Consider the following 18,344-nt stretch of genomic DNA (forward strand, 5'->3'; position numbering starts at 1 on the left):
CCCCACTTGCCCAGCTCCTGGGCCAGAATAATCAATCAGAGCTTCTGCAGGCAGAGCTCTCTTTTCCCTCCTCATACCAACCCAAAGCTATTCTTGAGAGAGGTGGGGCTGGAATGGAGAGTTAAAGAGCCCACAAAAAAAAAAACCCACTTCGGATGAGGCTGCTCCCTCCTGTGAGCAGCGAGGACAGAGTGACTCCTCCCCTCTCTCTCACTACCACACCTGGCCTGGGAAAGGTGTGGGGAGAGGTGAAGAATTGTAGGCGCTGCACCCCCAGCCTGGAAGGGGGAGAGAAGAATGAAGAATCCTAGGAGGAGCAGAAGTGAAGCTGGAGTGCCAGAACTGCTGGGGGAGCTGAACTAATGAGTGTTGGCACTGAGGAAAGCTGAACTAATGCAGGGCTTGGGGGACAGATTTAACCACCGGCGAGGACATGGACAGATGTTGTGGTGAGAGATTATTCAGCAGGGGCCAGAATCACCTTACCCAATACATCTGGGAGAGTGGGTAACATTAAATGCGTCTCACGTGGGGGGAATGGGTGTGGGAGTTCAAAATTCAACAGATGGACTCTCTCTCTCCCCCTCCCCCCCCATATCTATCTATATATAATATATAAGCATGATTTTTGATCTCTTGAGGCTGGCAATACTGGAAGCCTGTGTGAGCAAAGTGGTGGATGCTTTTTGAGACTGTACAACCCTTTATACCATTTCTAGTCCATTGATGGTATTTTTACTGAAATGGAAAGATTCAGAAAGCATCCCGCCTGAACCTAGCCAGGGTTTTCTTGTTGACCTTGTTAAATCCCAGCCATAAAATGCACATACCACCTGCTTACAGCTACAGGATTAGCTGATGTGCTCATATGCTCCAAGAATACAGATCTAAGAATTATAAATATGTAGATAGTCACAGTCCTTAGTAGCTCCAAGCAAAGTCTACTGAGCAAGTCAGGATAAAACATTCCTAAAAGTGAGTAAATTCAGAAGCGTAATGAGAAACATTTTTAAATAACATTTTTATGTGCAAATTCTCAAAAAATCTCGCTATGGCTGCCATGTGAATTGTAACTCATTCCACTTGAACATATGTAGTAGTCTTGGTCTAATGTGTGGTAACTAATGCTGAAGGGGTGTGCAATTTGGCCATGTTATGGTTCCCATAGCAACCATAGTGAAATTCTTGCCTGTATTGCATGTAAAATCTCAGCCCTAACAGGTCAGTGTAGACTGCATTTCATTTCTTCTTCATAATGAGGCCCATGGATCCTTGACAGTGGGGCTCTCCTCTATGCAGCCTTGGACGAAGACCACAGGTGTCAGTCAGAGGCAGAGGTGGTGTGACTCCACCTCAGAAACCTCCTGCTTAGGTCTGGCTCTCCAGTTGCAAATAGGGAGACCAGCTACTCCCTGCTGCAGAGCAAATTTAAGAAGAAAAAGCTTAACATTTCTAGGCCATGAGGATCTGCCTTTAGTGTCGGAGAGGATTACCTAGTCACAGGGATGCCCTATGCTACCGCACAAGGAGCGCAGAATGGCAGAGAAGGTGAAGAAGAGAGGGAAAGCCAGACACCATGGCTCCTGCACCTCCCCCTCTGACTGAGGGCCTGCATGCAGATCTGTCTATGCTGTTCTGTGGAGCCCCTCTCGAGTGCTCAGGAAGAGGCAGGGTTTCCTGTAGCCTCCCTCCCAGGACTTCCCTGGGAAGTGCTCTCAGGAAGCAGTGGCAGCTCCTCAGCAGCGAAATCCCCTCAGGAGTGGCCTTGGGATTAGTACAAGTGGCAGTTCCCCCATTCCCCTCATGTGGCGGGACAGGGGAACACAGGTTGAAACCCAAAATCAAAAGTCCAAGGAATCTTCCTGTTCCCAACCAGCCACTGGAGCCTGCCCTTGCAGCCATGAGTGACCGTGAAGCAGTTGCCCAGCCCTTCTCCCTGCTGCAGTGATGGAGCTACTGACAGGGATCTGGAGACACCAACGAGAGCCTGGTAAGAGGCTCCACGAATCTCCCTTGAACAAAACATGGGATGCTGCAAACCTCCCCTCCCCCCTTCTGGACCTACTCTAGCACAGCCTTCCCAAGCCACTCCCCCTTTTCTCAGAGCAAGAAAGCTGCTCTAAAGAGCAACCACAAGGTCCACCCCTCCCTACCCCCCACACTGCAGTATTGCCAGCTCTTGCAAATTAATGGCAAGTTACAGGATTTTGGAGCCTGCAGGAGAAGCCCTGGGAAGCCGCAAGGGGGGTGCACAGCCCCCTGCTGCAGCCACCGGTAAGGGGTACATGGCCCCAGCTGCAGGGGAATAGGGGGGTGTGCAGCACCTGCTCCAGAGCTGGCTGTAGCAGCGGGACAGGGGTGCATGGCTCTGGCCACAGCTAGGGGGGGAGAGGGGGCGGCCCCCTCTGCAGCCCCTGCCACGGAACAGGGTGCACAGCCCGAGCTTCAGCACCCGGCTGGGCTGCAGCCCTCTCCACAAGCCTCAGAGCAGAGGCTGCAGGGCCCTGGTTCCATCCCCAGTTGCAGGGCAGGGGTGCACAGTCCCGCCTCCTGCCCCAGCTTCAGGCCCTGACAGCTGAAGCGGAAGAAGTCACGGAGGTCCGGTAAAGTCAGGGAATCTGTGACTACAGTGACCTCTGGCTAAATCGTAGCCTTACTAATAGGAAATGGATGGCAGCTCCCCTGTTTCAGGGGTGAGGAGAAGGTAAGTGGAGTCTCCATCTGAGCAGTTGGGCAGAGAAGTGCATTTTGTGTGCATTAAGGGTTTTCCACCTGAAATTATCTCACACACATTGGTGGAGGAGTAGAGGGGAGTTCAAAAGACAGATTATAAAGCATTATACAATTTTTTTTTTAGTCTCGTGATTTTGGGGGTTCTGACTGGTGATTTTTGATCTCGAAGTTAGCAATACTGGGACTCTGAGTCTGAAATTTCTCTTTCTCCACCAGAGGAGGATCGAGGGGAGGCATAAGAAAGACTCAGTTGTTCAAATCCCTCTAGCGACCCTAACCTAAAGCACTGAGGGAAGAGAGAGTCCCCCTGATTTCCTTCATCTTCTGAAGAGTCTTACTTAGGGGATTCTCCAAGGAGGTGTTCTAAAGGCTTGTCTACACTGTACCTCTCGTCACATTAGCTGGGGTGTAAGTTAATGTGCACCAATGTGTCACACACTAACTGGCCCTGCTGATGCCCACTAAAAGTTCCCTAGTGCATATTAATGTAGACACATTTCAAACAGCATTATATTAATGTGCACTCGGAACTTTTAGCACATGTCAGCAGGGTCCACACAGACCAGTTCGTGCATGTCACGCTGCTGCATGTTACAGTTTACTCCCCAGCTAGTGACGACTAAGGCACCAGGTAGACAAGCCCTAAAATGAAATCTTTCCCTCAAACCGCATACGTCTGCAAAGTGCAGTAAGTCCTCAGCTCCTGGTTTCCCTGCTGCTCTGCATGGAGTGTAGCACAGGGGATAATCATCAGTGCTGGGTTCCTCTGCTTATCCTCACACATGACAAATCAATGCAGAAAAGACCATGCCATAGAGGTGCTGTTTCTTCTAGGTGTGCATGCACAACCAGACAGAGGGAATTTTCCAAAAATACACAGAGGATAAACTTTGAGGCAAGAGTTTACTGAGAGTTGTAAACGGCTCTGAGGTTTGCAGATTCCCTAGACAAGCTATAGCTACATATCCCTCCTCATGCAGCCTGTGAGGATGTAATAGTGGGATAAGGGTATCCTAACTCACCTTAAAAACTGAGGGTTTTTGTCCTCGGCTGTGGCAGCAGGTCATCATGGCCTAATCATTCCTAGCTGTTGCTGTGGGTCATCAGGCCCTAATGTCCTGGTTGTTGCTTCCAGCTCTTGTTGAAGGTTCCCAAGCCTCACTACCACCTCTACCTCCTTCCCCCAGCAGATAACTATGTAGTGATTAGAGGGACAGCACCTCAGATGTGCAAGAAATGGCAGGCATTGAAGGGCTTCTTGGCCTGCTATTTCTTTCCACCCCATGCTCCCTCCCCACTCCTCTATTCTGTAAGGTCAGAATATTCCTCAGTGTGCACCAGTCAAAATTTATCCCAGTATCACTATGGAAGATGGAAGGGCTGATTTCCTTCATGGTCAGGAACTCGTCATTCTAACTGGGAGAGATTTTCACCTGTGCATGAGTTTCTATTGCTTGAGCTGAAGGACAGGTCTCTTAGCCAAGGCTATAGCAGGCTCAGCAATCTCTAGGCGGCCTAGCCACCACTAGAGGGACAGAGCACCACTCCGAGCAAGCAGAGGTTACATACTCCTCATGGGCAGAGAAGCATGTCCCTGAGCTTCAGAGACTTTCCCAGTTGAATTGCCTGAATTCCCTGTACGGGCCACCACTTGTAACACCAACCCATGCAGGGTCATTGGCAGTAGGGATCAAACATGGGACCTCCTCGCTATATAGCCTTTGACAAGTAGCCAGTTCCAAGCAAGCATGTCTCAGCCCGCTCCTTCACACATGAAAATAAATATGGGGGTCGTCAGGCCAAAAAGAACAAACAAAGAAGAATTGTTATCTGACACCCTATTGCCCCATATGCCTTCACAAGCAATGCTAACGGATGGCCAAACTGCAGCTCGTGGAGTTTGTGGCTCTTTTACAATTAAAGTGCAGCTCACGGAGCCCCCCTCCCCCCCCAAAACCCACCATTCTCCACCTACCAGACGAGGGGGAGCTCAGGGTTTCTGCTCTGTGGGAGGGTAGTGGGGCTAGTGGCTTCTGCCTAGCAGAGAGGGGGATCTTGGGGCTTCAGCCCCACAGGGCACCCCTGCCAGGGCTTCAGCCTCGAGAACCCCTCACCAAAGGGCTGAAGCCCTGAGCCTTGGCAGGTGCCTCCTGAGGGGCTGAAGCCCTGAGACCTTCCTCCCCTGGGGGCAGAAGCCCCTAGCCTCACCACGCCACTACAGGGCTGAAGCCCAGAGCTCTGGCTGGTGTGCTCCAGCTCTCAAACTTTTGAAGATTGTCGTATGCAGCTCAGAGGGTCAGTAAGTTTGGCCACCCCTGAATGCTAACATGGGTGGATGGCATTTCAAGGATGGTCCCTCTTAATTTCTTTTAAAAAAAAATTTTTTTTAATTGCATGGCCTAATGGCCTCTCCCTGACAAAGAAGATGAGTCATGACAAGTGCTTTCTTTGTGCTTTATTCTCCAGCATCAAAGGAACTTCGAAAATTCCATTTCCAGGTGGCTGAGATACTGTATCTCAGAAGCATACCAGTCAAAAATGTAAACTCTGTCTTGCAATATTAGAGCTCACTCCCTCAGAGCTGTGGCAGCTTCATGGACAGAAATATCACATTCCTCATACAAGGACATGAGTAAAGTAATCAGCTGGCCATTTATTCATACCACCTTCAGATTCTACAAGCTGGACATCCAGTCATCATCTGATGAAGCCTTCAGTAGGTGGGTGCTCCTCCCTGTAATATCCCTGTAAAATTAGGAAAGGGTTATATTCTTTTGCATCTGTACATAAGTGTGTATACAGTACGCTCCCATTTATCTGAACAGCCTGGGGGACATCTGAAACTTTCAGATAATTGGGTGTTTGGATAAACAGTAGTGCTATTTTGAACTGCATTTTCACCTGGGGGTCTTACTGTGGATCTGGATAGCTAGGGATTTTGGATAAAGCAAATTCAGGTACCTGTAATTATACTGCAGTTCCCACCACCCCAAGTGGACACTGCTATGAAAATCCCAATGTCATGCACCTGTGGAACTCATTATGAATAAAAATAGAAAAAATCTATCTGTGCCTTATCTGAAAATGTCCTTTCTTGGAGTGATGAGGTCCATGGATCCAACCCACACCCAAAGGGCTGTTAATTGGAAAAATATATGGTATTATTATTTGGTACTCAGTTTGTTACTCCTCAAATTCCTTGCTCTGCTGTAGAATTATTTTATTTAGTCTTAATGTTTTATTTTCCTTGCCAATATAGAGTGGTTAGTTTTCCTAGGTATGGAAAATGTCTCAACTGGCAGTTTCTCAGAGGTGGAGCCACACTTCCCTGCCCCCAGTGGACAGATGTTGTCTGTCTCCAAGGCTCCACAGAGCAGTGAGACAATGTCATGGAACTGTGGTCCTCATTACTCCTAGAAAGGAATAATGAGGACCACATGAGGGGAGGCATGGATAGATTTCCCTGTTCCCTTTCTGATGAAGGAAAAAGACTGCAGTGTTCAAGTTTCAGGGTAGCAGCCGTGTTAGTCTGTATCTGCAAAAAGAATAGGAGTACTTGTGGCACCTTAGAGACTAACAAATTTATTAGAGCATAAGCTTTCATGAGCTACAGCTCACTTCATCAGATGTGAGTAGTAAGTAGTAAGACTCTCATTCAGTTAAGCTGCTCTGTAGTCTTGCACAAAACGTATTTAACTTGGAACTGGTGGCGTGGCATGGCAGGCTACTATATCTGTGACCTTCTCTCTCTTGCTGTAAAGTTGGGGAGAGGAACACACTCCCATTTCTCAACTACTATTTAAAATCTCATTGGTTTTCTTATTTCCATTAACTTCAATGAGCCTATGACAATCTGTATCAGTTAAGGATCCTCCCCCTAGCGTCCAATGTCCTAGTGCCATAGAATGTAGCATGTAGAGTTCTCAGAAGTTAAATTGAGCCTGCTTTCTAATATAGACACAGTCTGGGATTGTAAAGGGTAATCAGAGTTAGCTGTCAAGGTAAGTGAAGGGTGTGCATTTTTAAGAAATAAACTCCTGAAGAGAGTCTTATCATTTAAATTACTTAATATAGGTTGCATCCGATGAAGTGAGCTGTAGCTCACGAAAGCTTATGCTCAAATAAATTTGTTAGTCTCTAAGGTGCCACAAGTACTCCTTTTCTTTTAACTATAACCATTAATTATACCTGAATATTGATATTGTGCCAGAATTCAACATCTAGAATAAAACAGTTCTGGGTTCAGTTTCTTTGGCACAACAAATGGCCAGATCTTCAGTTGCTGTAAAATGGTTTAATTCTGTTGAAGTCAAGGTGCTTTGTTTCTGTAGCTTCAGTAATAGCTATCGCACTTTAAATTCACACCCTACGTTAATTCGAAACAACTTTCAAGTGCAGACAAGCCCAAAGTAGTTTTCTAGCTCACTTGACATCAAAGCCAATGCACTCTTTCCCTAACTGGCAACACTCATTTTGATAACTTAATGCAGGCAATAGCCGATACTGTTGGTGAACATCTGTGTGTGTCTGATCTTGTCTCTTGCAGAATCTGTCAATCTTAAAACACACTGCATACACATGCCCACTTTCATGTGCATACTGGCTTCATTAACTTCCATCTTTGGAGTGCTGAGAAGAGTCCAGCACCTTTATATGTATACATTGTGGTCTTTGTCCTTTTGTCCCAATTTCATACTTGCCAACATTTGAAAGCCGAAACATGGACATCAACATCTCAACTGTATTAGAAAACTTTTGGGGAAGAAGGTAAGGTTCTCTGCTGCACCTCAAGAGGGAGGTGAGTAAGGCTTTAAGCCACCTTTGTGCTCTTCTGATTCTGGGCTGTTTGGGTCAAAGTGGCCCCTAGTATAACTTAATCCTGCAGGGGCTTTTCATGGTCTCCACAGAACTACATTTCATTCCCCACTCCAGCACACTCCATATGCCAGAGCTGGGAACAGAGTCCTTTGGAATACAGTCTCTGGCTGCATTCCTCACGTCCTCTGCTAAGTATTTCTCTCCTGAGTCAGTGCTTTGAGTGGGAAACAATAGAGACAGTCCTGTCTAAATAGTGGATGATAGTGAGTATTATATATTCTGCTTCACCATGTTTAGGGTCGTATACCATGCCCGTCTTCATGGTAGCTGAATGCCTTGGCGTTTTGTATCCTGTCTTTTTTGTTCTTGCTGAGAAGTACAAATTTGTGTAATATTGTGTGTAACAGACAAGAAAACATGGTACTTGCCCTGCAGAGTTTACGATCCAAGAGTTAGATTATGTAGTACCCAGCATAAGCAATGGGGTCACAATCTGGCTCTAAATCTCTGCCTCTCATTCAGTGCCTTACTCGGGCTGTTGGAATCTGTCTCTAGCTAGTTTTTGGAAGAGCGCTTCTGAGTGGTAATGGCATAAGTTTCTGAGCAGATCTTCTGGGGAAGGACATTGGCTCATACAGTGCTTTTATTGACTCTGACATGGTATCCTTCTGGTTCACAAGCTCATGGGCTGCATTTTATATGAACGCCTCTCTCTCACTGATGCTTTTCTGCACTGTGTGCTATTTCTAGGTGAAGGCTTGATTATGTTCTGAGTGGTTCTCCCCCGTGGAAGGCTTGTAGTTCCCTCTACTGTGATGTATGACATGCTCTTTTAATAAAAAAGCTATTTGATTCTTCAAGATTTTAAGACCTCCTAATGTGCTGTCAACTGAGTAAGTTGTCATATTCTATTACTAGAGGGGTTCTGATTTGTGGAAGAATCTGCTTATAAAACTATGCACATATCTGATATGTTCCCATTTCCACCTGCTGGCAGAGGGCATAAACCCAGCAGGCCTGTACCTGTACAGCAGAGCTCTCAAGGATATTTGACCTATTATTCAGTGCAATCTCAACCAGACCTCCAGGTCTGTGTGTGCATAATTTTGTGCATATGCATTTTGGTATGCTAATATCTGTACGCACAGTTGAAAGACTGTAATGCCTGGGCATAGTTGATAAGCTGTTCACGCACAAATGGGTTTTGTGCATGCAAATTCTTTCGCATACATGTGCATACTTATGCTCAAAACATGTGGTTACATCTTACTCCTGAAACAGTGCGGCTATGTAGACTACATTCCTCGTGACTTCTCAGGGAAACCAACCAGTTTTACTACCTTAATTACAACTGATTAAACCCCATAACATTTCATTATATCTAAAATGATTGCATCATCACTACAAAAATAAGACACTGTCTCCCCCTTTTAAAAAAAAAACATTCCAAAGAATGAGGAACAGTCAGTATAAAATTGAGACAGTTTAACTCTGTAAAATATTGCTAATTCTTTAAGACTTGTATTGAATTTCTGAATATAAAACATTTTAAAACCCCAAATTCTAAGCAAGTATGTTCTAAGAGCAAGCTCTTTTAGAGCCAAGAGGGCCCAAAATTTTCTGAAAACAGACTCCGTTTCGGTACATGTGACATTTTACAGATTCTCAGGAGCAAATAACTGGCACATTTTGAAAGAAAAGCAATTATTTATACAGGTGAGTCGCATCATATGTGCATTTAATTTACGCAAATTCAACTATACGTGCTCGGCAAAAAAAAAGAAAAATAACAAGATATCTGTAAATAGTTTGGGCGATTCCACCCAACATTCCACTTAATTAACATATGCCCCGGAGTGAGCGTGAGATGGGAGACGTGAATTTGCTGTTCCCTCAGTCGGTCTCAGTTCCTGCATGCCTCTCATAGTGTGAGCATCTCGTCATGCTGAGTGTGATTCTAGTGTTTAAAGATACGTATTTTTCGTACAACATGACCCCTAAACACAAGCCAACTACTTCATCTGGTGCTCAACCGAAGAAACAGCGATCTGTTCCAACGCTGGAGGAAAAACTGGATGTGTTGGACTTATTGAGAGATGGTATGTCAGTCTCCAACGTGGCGTATAAATATGGCTGCAACTAATCTAGCATCCGTGCCATCAAGATTTGAGAGAAATTCATCAAGCTGTGGCATCAAGTGCTGCAATAACTACTACAGTGACGAGCCAGGTGCATGATAAGACTAGTGAAGACTGAAAAGGCATTAAACTTACGTCTGGAAGACATGAACTGTAAATGTGTGCCTATCGATGGCAACACATTGCGAGAAAAGGCTCTTAGCCTCTATGCACTGTTCAAACCTCCCACCGAAGAGGGACAGCCTTCTGATGAGAAGGAATGCAAAGCCAGCCTAGGTTGGCTTAACAGTTTTAGGAACCGCTTCTACCTCAAAAACATGCAGACTACTGGTGACGTTGCATCTGCCAATGAAGAACTATTTAATTTCTGAATACGATCCCTCTATGGAACGAAGCCTCAAAATCACACGTAGTATTATGGACAATTTGAGACCATATCAAGAAATGTTTGAGCAGCTCAAGAGACAACAGCGACAGTTGCCGATCACCATGTTTTTCAAGGAAAAACAACCAGCAGCAGATGAGCCTACTCAATCAACTTCTCGAGCTGAACCAGAGCCAACCACTTAGTCTACGACTCGCTCGCTGTCACCCAAGCTCTCTATCACCTTTGTCTCCTGGATCGACATCAAGCCCTGATGACCCCCTGTAATTACCTCTGTGTAATTACCCCCTGTAATTAAAAATACAGTACTGTAAAATATATTTTGCATATGTACTCTTTATTAAATACTGTACATTACTGTATACATTATACATGTATACATATTACTGTACAGGGTTGTATACACAAAACCATGTACAGTATACTGTATGAGTGATTTAAGGGATTTTCAAGGGTAATTTTGACTATATGAGATTTTAGCCTTACGCGCTGACTTTAGAATCTAACCCCCGCGTAAGATGCGACTCCACTGTATCATGATCAAAATCTGGAAAGTATGTTCTAATGACTGCATTGTAACTGTGCCAATTTACACCATTTGAGCATCTGGCCTTATTTCTTTTTCTCAACCACAAATGACAGAATAGGTGAGCCAGTCCTTTGAGTATCAGACTACTGTGACCTGTTGTTCCACTGTCTAGTTTATAAATGGAAGTACATTATTAAAGGTGATGGGTCTTTTTATTCCTGGCATTGCAGATTTTAATCATCATTAGGGCCCTACCAAATTCACAGCCATGAAAAACATGTTGTGGACCGTGAAATCTGGTCTCCCCCTGTGAAATCTGGCCTTTTGTGTGTTTTTACTCTATACTATACAGATTTCACAGGGGAGACCAGCATTTCTCAAATTGGGGGGCCTGACCCAAAAGGGAGTTGTGGGCAGGGGGGTCACAAGGTTATTTTAGGGAGGTTACGGTATTGCCATCCTTACTTCTGAGCTGCCTTCAGAACTGGGCAGCCGGAGAGCGGAGACTGTTGGTCGGGTGTTCAGCTCTTGAAGGCAACACCCCGCCAGCAGCAGTGCAGAAGTAAGGGTGGCAATACCATACCATGCCACCCTTACTTCTGCACTGCTGCCTTCAGAGGTGGGTGGCCCGAGAGCGGTGGCTGCTGACTGAGGGCCCAGTTCTGCAGGCAGTAGCACAGAAGTAAGGGTGGCAATACCATACCATGCCAGCCTTTCTTCTGTGCTGCCGTTTGGCGGCAGCTCTGCCTTCAGAGCAGGGCTCCCGGCTGGCAGCCGCCGCTCTCCAGCTGGCTAGCTCTGAAGGCAGCACTGCCGCCAACAGCAGCACAGAAGTAAGGGTAGCAGTACCACAATCCCCCCAACAATAACCTTGCCACCTCTCCAGAACTCCTTTTTGGTCAGGACCCCTCCAATTACAACACCATGAAATTTCAGATATAAATAGCTAAAATCATGAAATATACGATTTTAAAAATCCTGTGACCATGAACTTGACCAAAATGAACCTTGAATTTGGTAGGGCCCTACTGATAATGAAATATGTTGTAAGAGAAAACACGGTCCAGCAAGGTTACCAGCAAGAAAATAAAATGAGGTTTTCATGTGAATAAAAACAAAAACAGACTAGTCGGCACGGCGGCAGCATGTTCTAATAGATGAAGAACCAGTTGTCACCTGTAAAGCCAATATCCATACACTCCAGGTCAAAAGAAAAAAAAAGAGCATGTTATTAAAATGATTAGCTGACAGAAAACAGTCCATAGTACCTTTAAAACATCCCCTACTAGGAAATATGTGTGTTGATGGCACTAAAGTAACTGCAGGGGGAGCCAGTAGCCAGTTCTTTCAAAAGGAGATGAAACAATTTCTCAGCCATTACGAAAAAAGGAGTGTACTTATATGGGGATGTGTGATCATAGCAAACATTTGCACAGTTACTCAGACTTAACACAGAAGTTTGTTTCTTTGTCCCCTCGTTTCTTTGTGCTCCCCCATTGCACTGTCAGTATTCATTGGATGTCTCTTGCCCTTATACTTAAATTGTAAACTATTGAGGGCAGGGACCATCTTTTTGTTCTCTGTTGGTACAGTGATTAGCACAATGGGGTCTTGGTCCATGATCAGTGTGAAATTGCAAAGAGCCTGAAAAAACCGGAAGAGCATGAAGGTCAGATCCTAGCCTGGCAGGACTTTGAGGGGGAAGGAGGAGGAGGATATGCGGTGGAGGTTTATAAATCGGTTTCCACAGGAAATGTTTACAACAGAGGGCTTTGAATTAGAAGTGTTTCCCAAGTGGTGGGTCCCAGGAAGGGTCTAGGTGGGTCACGCATGCCCCAGAGGCACTCTCACCCCACAACTCCCCTGGGAAGCAGCAGACAGTGATATCTGGGCAGTGGCGGCAGCAGCAGCAGTGCAGAGGAAGCAGCAGGAGCCAGAAGGAAGACAGTCAGTGAGTGCCCTGGTAGCAGTTACGGTGTACACACACACACACACACACACACACACACAAAAAAAACCAGGTTTTTATTAAAATATATAACCTACAAAGATGGCCTTGCTTATAATAACCTTTCTCCAAAAACACTTTAAAAGAAAGCAAAGGTGTGTCCCATCTAGTTCCTTTCAATGTAAGGTACTTTCTCCATAAATGAATTCCCTAGATAACATTTTATATCATCTAGACACACAGTTCTACGATCTAATATCAGAATAAGAAAAGCAGTTCAATGTTTTCTTTAGCATTGCTATAAGCATCAAAGAATAAACTAGCATATTAAGTAAGAGATAGGTCCCCATCTTACTCCAGCTGAAGTCAATAGTAAAACAGGGTGGGAGGAAAAGAAAAAGATGGTCATAACCTTCTACCATTGATTATACTGGGTCCTGATTCCTCACAAAGATCCTCTCTGCAGAGGAGCATGAAGAAGTACTAGTATTGATGAAGCTCCATAATGAATTAAAAGAAAAACGGTTCATGTTTCCTTTAGGAAAAGCCAATTAAAAATGAGGTAAATGATAGCATTTCTTTGTACTTTGTTCCTCTGAAAAAAAAGACTCTCTAGACATGCCATGAGGTTCAATAGCAATTATTTCCCTATCAAATCAGCTCCATTTATAACAGAAAAGATATTTTATTTTCCCCTCCCTAATTATCAACCCTGCAAACTCACCTTGGGAATCTAAGATTCAAGGTGGGCTACAAAAAGAAAAGGAGTACTTGTGGCACCTTAGAGACTAACCAATTTATTTGAGCATAAGCTTTCGTGAGCTACAGCTCACTTCATCGGATGCATACTGTGGAAAGTACAGAAGATCGTTTTATACACACAAACCATGAAAAAATGGGTGTTTATCACTACAAAAGGTTTTCTCTCCCCCCCACCCCACTCTCCTGTTGGTAATAGCTTATCTAAAGTGATCACTCTCCTTACAATGTGTATGATAATCAAGGTGGGCCATATCAAGGTGGGCTACTTATTTCTGCTTCTGCACCAGTAAGAAAGGTTCTGCAGTTGGTGCCCTCAGCAACACTTGTGCAATCCTATGTCCCTCAGTAGGTTTGACCAGGTGTACAGTATTGGAATTAGTGAACAATCCTGCTGATAAAACACAGGCTCACCCTCACCAGCACACACTGTCTGATCTATGGTGGCTGTGTAGGGATTGTAGGAGTAAAAGGCAAAAACATAGGCCCACCGAGCTGTCATAGGCCAGAAAAGACTTACCCATGTGCTTAACTTCAAACACCATGAGTAGACCCTCTTGAACATTTATGCATATAATAAATGGAACTCAACGGTACTTAATGTGCATTGTTTCTGTTCCATTGGAAACACAGGAAAACTAACACATGCTTAATCAGGGGCTTAATGTTAAGTACCTGCATAAGTCTTTGCAGGATTAGGACACTAGGCAGCAATTCTGCAGACCAACTTGTGGGATCAAAGCCATGTTTCTGTCACTAAAATGAACAGATAGGACATTGAGTATACCCAGGGCACATCTTTGAGTAAAAAGGTGCTATTTTTACAAAGGTCTTGTCTACATGATGCCTGAGTCTGCACCAGCTGAGGTGTAAATTCCAAGGCACACCAGTGTGTTATGCACTAACTGTCCCATCTAAACCCTATTGGTGTGCAGTAAAAGTTCCCTAGTATGGGTTAATGTAGTCCTACATTAAACAGTACTACCTTAACCCACACTAAGGAACATTTATCACGCACTAGCAGAGTCTACACTGGTGCACATTGGAGTTTACACCCCCATCATTCCAATTCTTTCCATTATAAACTGCCATAGATTCACTCCCTCGTCCCCCACCATCCGTGGTGAGTAGAGTATAAAGAGCTGAGGGAAAACAATGTCTGTCTCAAATAAATAAATAAATGGGACACTGTCCCTCTCTAATGATTCCCTGGCTGAATTCTGGTTGAATATAATGAAAATAGAATTGGTAATTAAGACAATTGTGAGAACCAACCAACCTTTGAACTGTCTTTATTTCAGTCATTGCATCCCCTCTGGGTAATCAGATATAGGGTGACCAGATAGCAACTGTGAAAAAACGGGACGGGGGTTGGGGGGTAATAGGCACCTATATAAGAAAAAGTCCCAAAAAACAGGACTGTCCCTCTAAAAACGGGACATCTGGTCACCCTAATCAGATATGGAGATATAAGACTTGGTTTTCCACTCAGATTTTTCCATCCAAGCTCTTTTTTGATCCATTCCTATTTCTCCCCTTCAATGTTTTTTTTAAAAATGTCATAATCAAGGCTCTGAATCACCAAAGCCCTTTAGCAGGTACATAAGTGCTTTGCTGAATTAGGGCCAAAGAAAGCAAAAATACATCACAACCATCAGGGACTCACTGAACATTCACACAAGGATATTAGAATAGGAATGTGGAATCATTGGGACTTGCTTCTTCAGCCCTTTAGACAAGTGCATAGACCCATTAAGGTTAATTGAGTAAAGTCTGCAGGTTGGGCTCCTGCTGAGCTGTATGACAATCAAATACTATATTGTGTACTAGACATCTTTAAGGAGTCTCTATTTAGAAGTCTGTGCCATGGTTCATGGATAGCTATTTCAATTGTATTTGAATTACTTCCAGAGACTGCTTTCTCTTACCTAGGTTTTTACTTATTTTCTGACCCATTCTAAAAAGAAAACAATTTCAGTGTATAGATTTCAGTTTGATCTGAGTGAGTTGGCTCAAGCATGGACACTTTATATTGATCCTCCAGGCAGACATGCAGTCTTCCTCAATGAACTCTCAGGCTTACTCAACAGATAAGCCAGCTGGGGAGGGTTCAGCAGCTAAAACAAATGCCCTTCCCCAGACCATATGCTCTCCCCTTGACCATATGCCCTCTGTGACAGTTCTGGATTAACCCAGTGTGTGTGAACCCATATTCAGCAGATGGCATCTTTGCAGACCATTGGAATAACTAATGGAACCTCTGGTATTTAAAAAAACAAACAAACAAAAAAAAACCATACTCTGCTAGCCAGCAAAAGGACGAGTTAGCTGGGAGTTTTTCCATATCTTTTTTCTATATTGTCACAGTGCTTTGATTTCTTCGCCAGAAGCAGTAGAAATCTGTAGACAGGAGAAACATCTGGCATAGGCTTAGAAGATTTGTTTTATATGATTTTTAAAATAACATAAAAACCCAGGTAAGGACACATCACAGATATAACTGATGAGGTAAGTGGAACAAATTGCCTGACCATAATCTAGTAATCTTGCAAAATCTGGCATAAGAGATGTGGCACCTCCAAACTTCACAGGGTGTTACACTAGTTCACAGATTGGCTCTCTGTAGTTTTTTGTCCATTAATAATTTCATTTAATGAATTATAAGAACTGATGTGTTCCATATTCTGATTGCAAGTTTGTCAGTCACAGCAACTTAATTAATTGACTCAATAACTTTAAAGAGGCTAGTATCTCTGCATAATCACTTTGTATATGACTCTCCACAGGACAAGGAAGATTTAACAAGACACTTGTGTAATCTGGGAGTAATGCCACCATATTGTAAATTTTTGTTCAGTGGAGGCTGAGCTAATCAATACAGAGGCAGCTGCTCAGAAGTCTCTGTGGTTAAACAGACCAGTCATCTCTTCATCACTATTTAAATACAGAGGAATTCCTAAGGAGACAAACACTTGTAAGAGGTTTCAGTGTAGCAGCCGTGTTAGTCTGTATTCGCAAAAAGAAAAGGAGTACTTGTGGCACCTTAGAGACTAACAAATTTATTTACTCCTTTTCTTTTTACTTGTAAGAGGCTTACCTCACAACTGTCAGTGCACACAGATTACTGGCATGGCAATTATACCAAAAATGTTGTGATCATTATTTCACTTTTAAGTAAGGCTTTCATTGCCTGCTGTATATGTTTTCTTAAAACCACAAACAGTTTCTTTTTTGAAAAATAGCTTGTGTACATAAGTTTTAAATAAATACTTATAGGGCAGTATTCAAAACAGGAGTTTTGGTGGAGGATAAACTAAGGCCTGGGAACAACTGCGAAAGCAAAAACCATGAAATATTTTGGAAGTATGTCAAGAGCTCTTTTGGGCCATTAGGCTTTGATTTCATATCAACATACAATCAAACCTTCACATGTTATGGGGCAAATCAGCTCGGCTGCAGCAGGCAGGCATCCAAACATCCATTTGGTGTATCATGCACATAGCCATTGTGCTGCAGGAGAATGTCAGTCATTTCAGAATGATTTTTAATAATTTCTAGCAAAACAATTATGCCTTTTGCCAAGTTACTACAACAGATACTACTTTATCAACACATGAACATTCATGCGATCACTACTTCGTTATAGCAGTTATTGGCAAGATAAGAACCCTATCATGTTCCCAAGTGTAATTAATACCTTAGACATGCAGGCAAACTCAGTGATTACCAGCATGGGAATTACACAGACATAAATTTACCTGGTTCAATGTTTCATTGCTTTCAATTTCATTAAAAGAAGGGTTTGCTGCAATGTCCTCAGTCACCATTCTCCTTGCTCCGTAAGAGGATTGTTGTGGAATAGTTTGTAGCCACCTTCCATCCCAGAGGTACCTGAAGTTCAGTGGTGGTGAAGGGATACAGAATAAAATTTTTAAAGGTCATGACTTAGGAGCCTGAGTCCCATTTAAAAAGGGGATTTAGGAACTTAGGCCCAGATCAGTAAAGGTATTTAGGCTCCTAACTTCTGTTGGTTTCAATGGGAGTTAGGTGCCTAAATACATTTGAGAAGCTGGGCCCTAGGAGCCTCATTGCTAGTCAGTGGGAGTTAGATGCCTACAGATGCAGATAGATGTCTACAGGATATTCAGAAGTGCCTGGATGATTACCACCTACTGAAGTCCTTTCTGTTCTAAAATCAGTTTTATTCTGGAATAGTGTCCTCACCTGGGGAGTTATACCAGCAGAGTTGTCATGGAACAATTATAAAAATAGTTATGTCAGTTAATTTCCCCATGTAGACAAGTCTTTAGTTTTAACTATCTTGCTTCTCTGTATAAAATATCAAGGTATAAAATTTTAGTAATATTTTATTGAAGATGCAATATAGATATGTATATCATATTGTATGTCATAATGCCGGAGGGGATTTTGGTGCTTATAAATGAGGAGTAATTTCTCTTTTTTTCAGAATCTGAGTTCAAAGTTTTGGTTTTTCAGTGTAGCTTTTTATTGAAGTCTTGTCAATACATCAGAATCAGATACAAAATATACTGTGAGTAAACATTCTTAGAATAATCACACCTGTACATTGACTTGAGATTCCAACCTTTCCTCCTTTGAGCTGGAGGTGGTGTGGGATATCATTCCGGGAGGATCATCAAGGCCCTTCAGTCTGTGATAGGCAGAAAGCCCCCCAGAACTCTCTAGTGCATGGGGGAGCATGGACACTGCTACACCACATGTAGAAGTGCAGCATAGTTACCTCCCCACAACTCTGTTGGTAGGCACAGGAGGTAGTGGTCTACTCCTGGTGGGGAACAACTTGCATGCAGTTCTGTCCTCTCTCAAGTGCAAGGGCTGCAAATCTTGTTGATGATTCAAGGACTGAGGAAGGTTTCTTGCTCCCTCCCCTTCTTTCTCCCTATACCTGCATAACAGCAGGTCATGATTTATCTAGCTCTATATACATTTGAAAGTTAATATCTGCATACCATAATAGTTGTACGCCATACTCTGGTGACACAGGGGACCTGG

Source organism: Lepidochelys kempii, chromosome 12 (assembly GCF_965140265.1).
Source record: "Lepidochelys kempii isolate rLepKem1 chromosome 12, rLepKem1.hap2, whole genome shotgun sequence".
Lineage (NCBI taxonomy): Eukaryota > Metazoa > Chordata > Testudines > Cheloniidae > Lepidochelys > Lepidochelys kempii.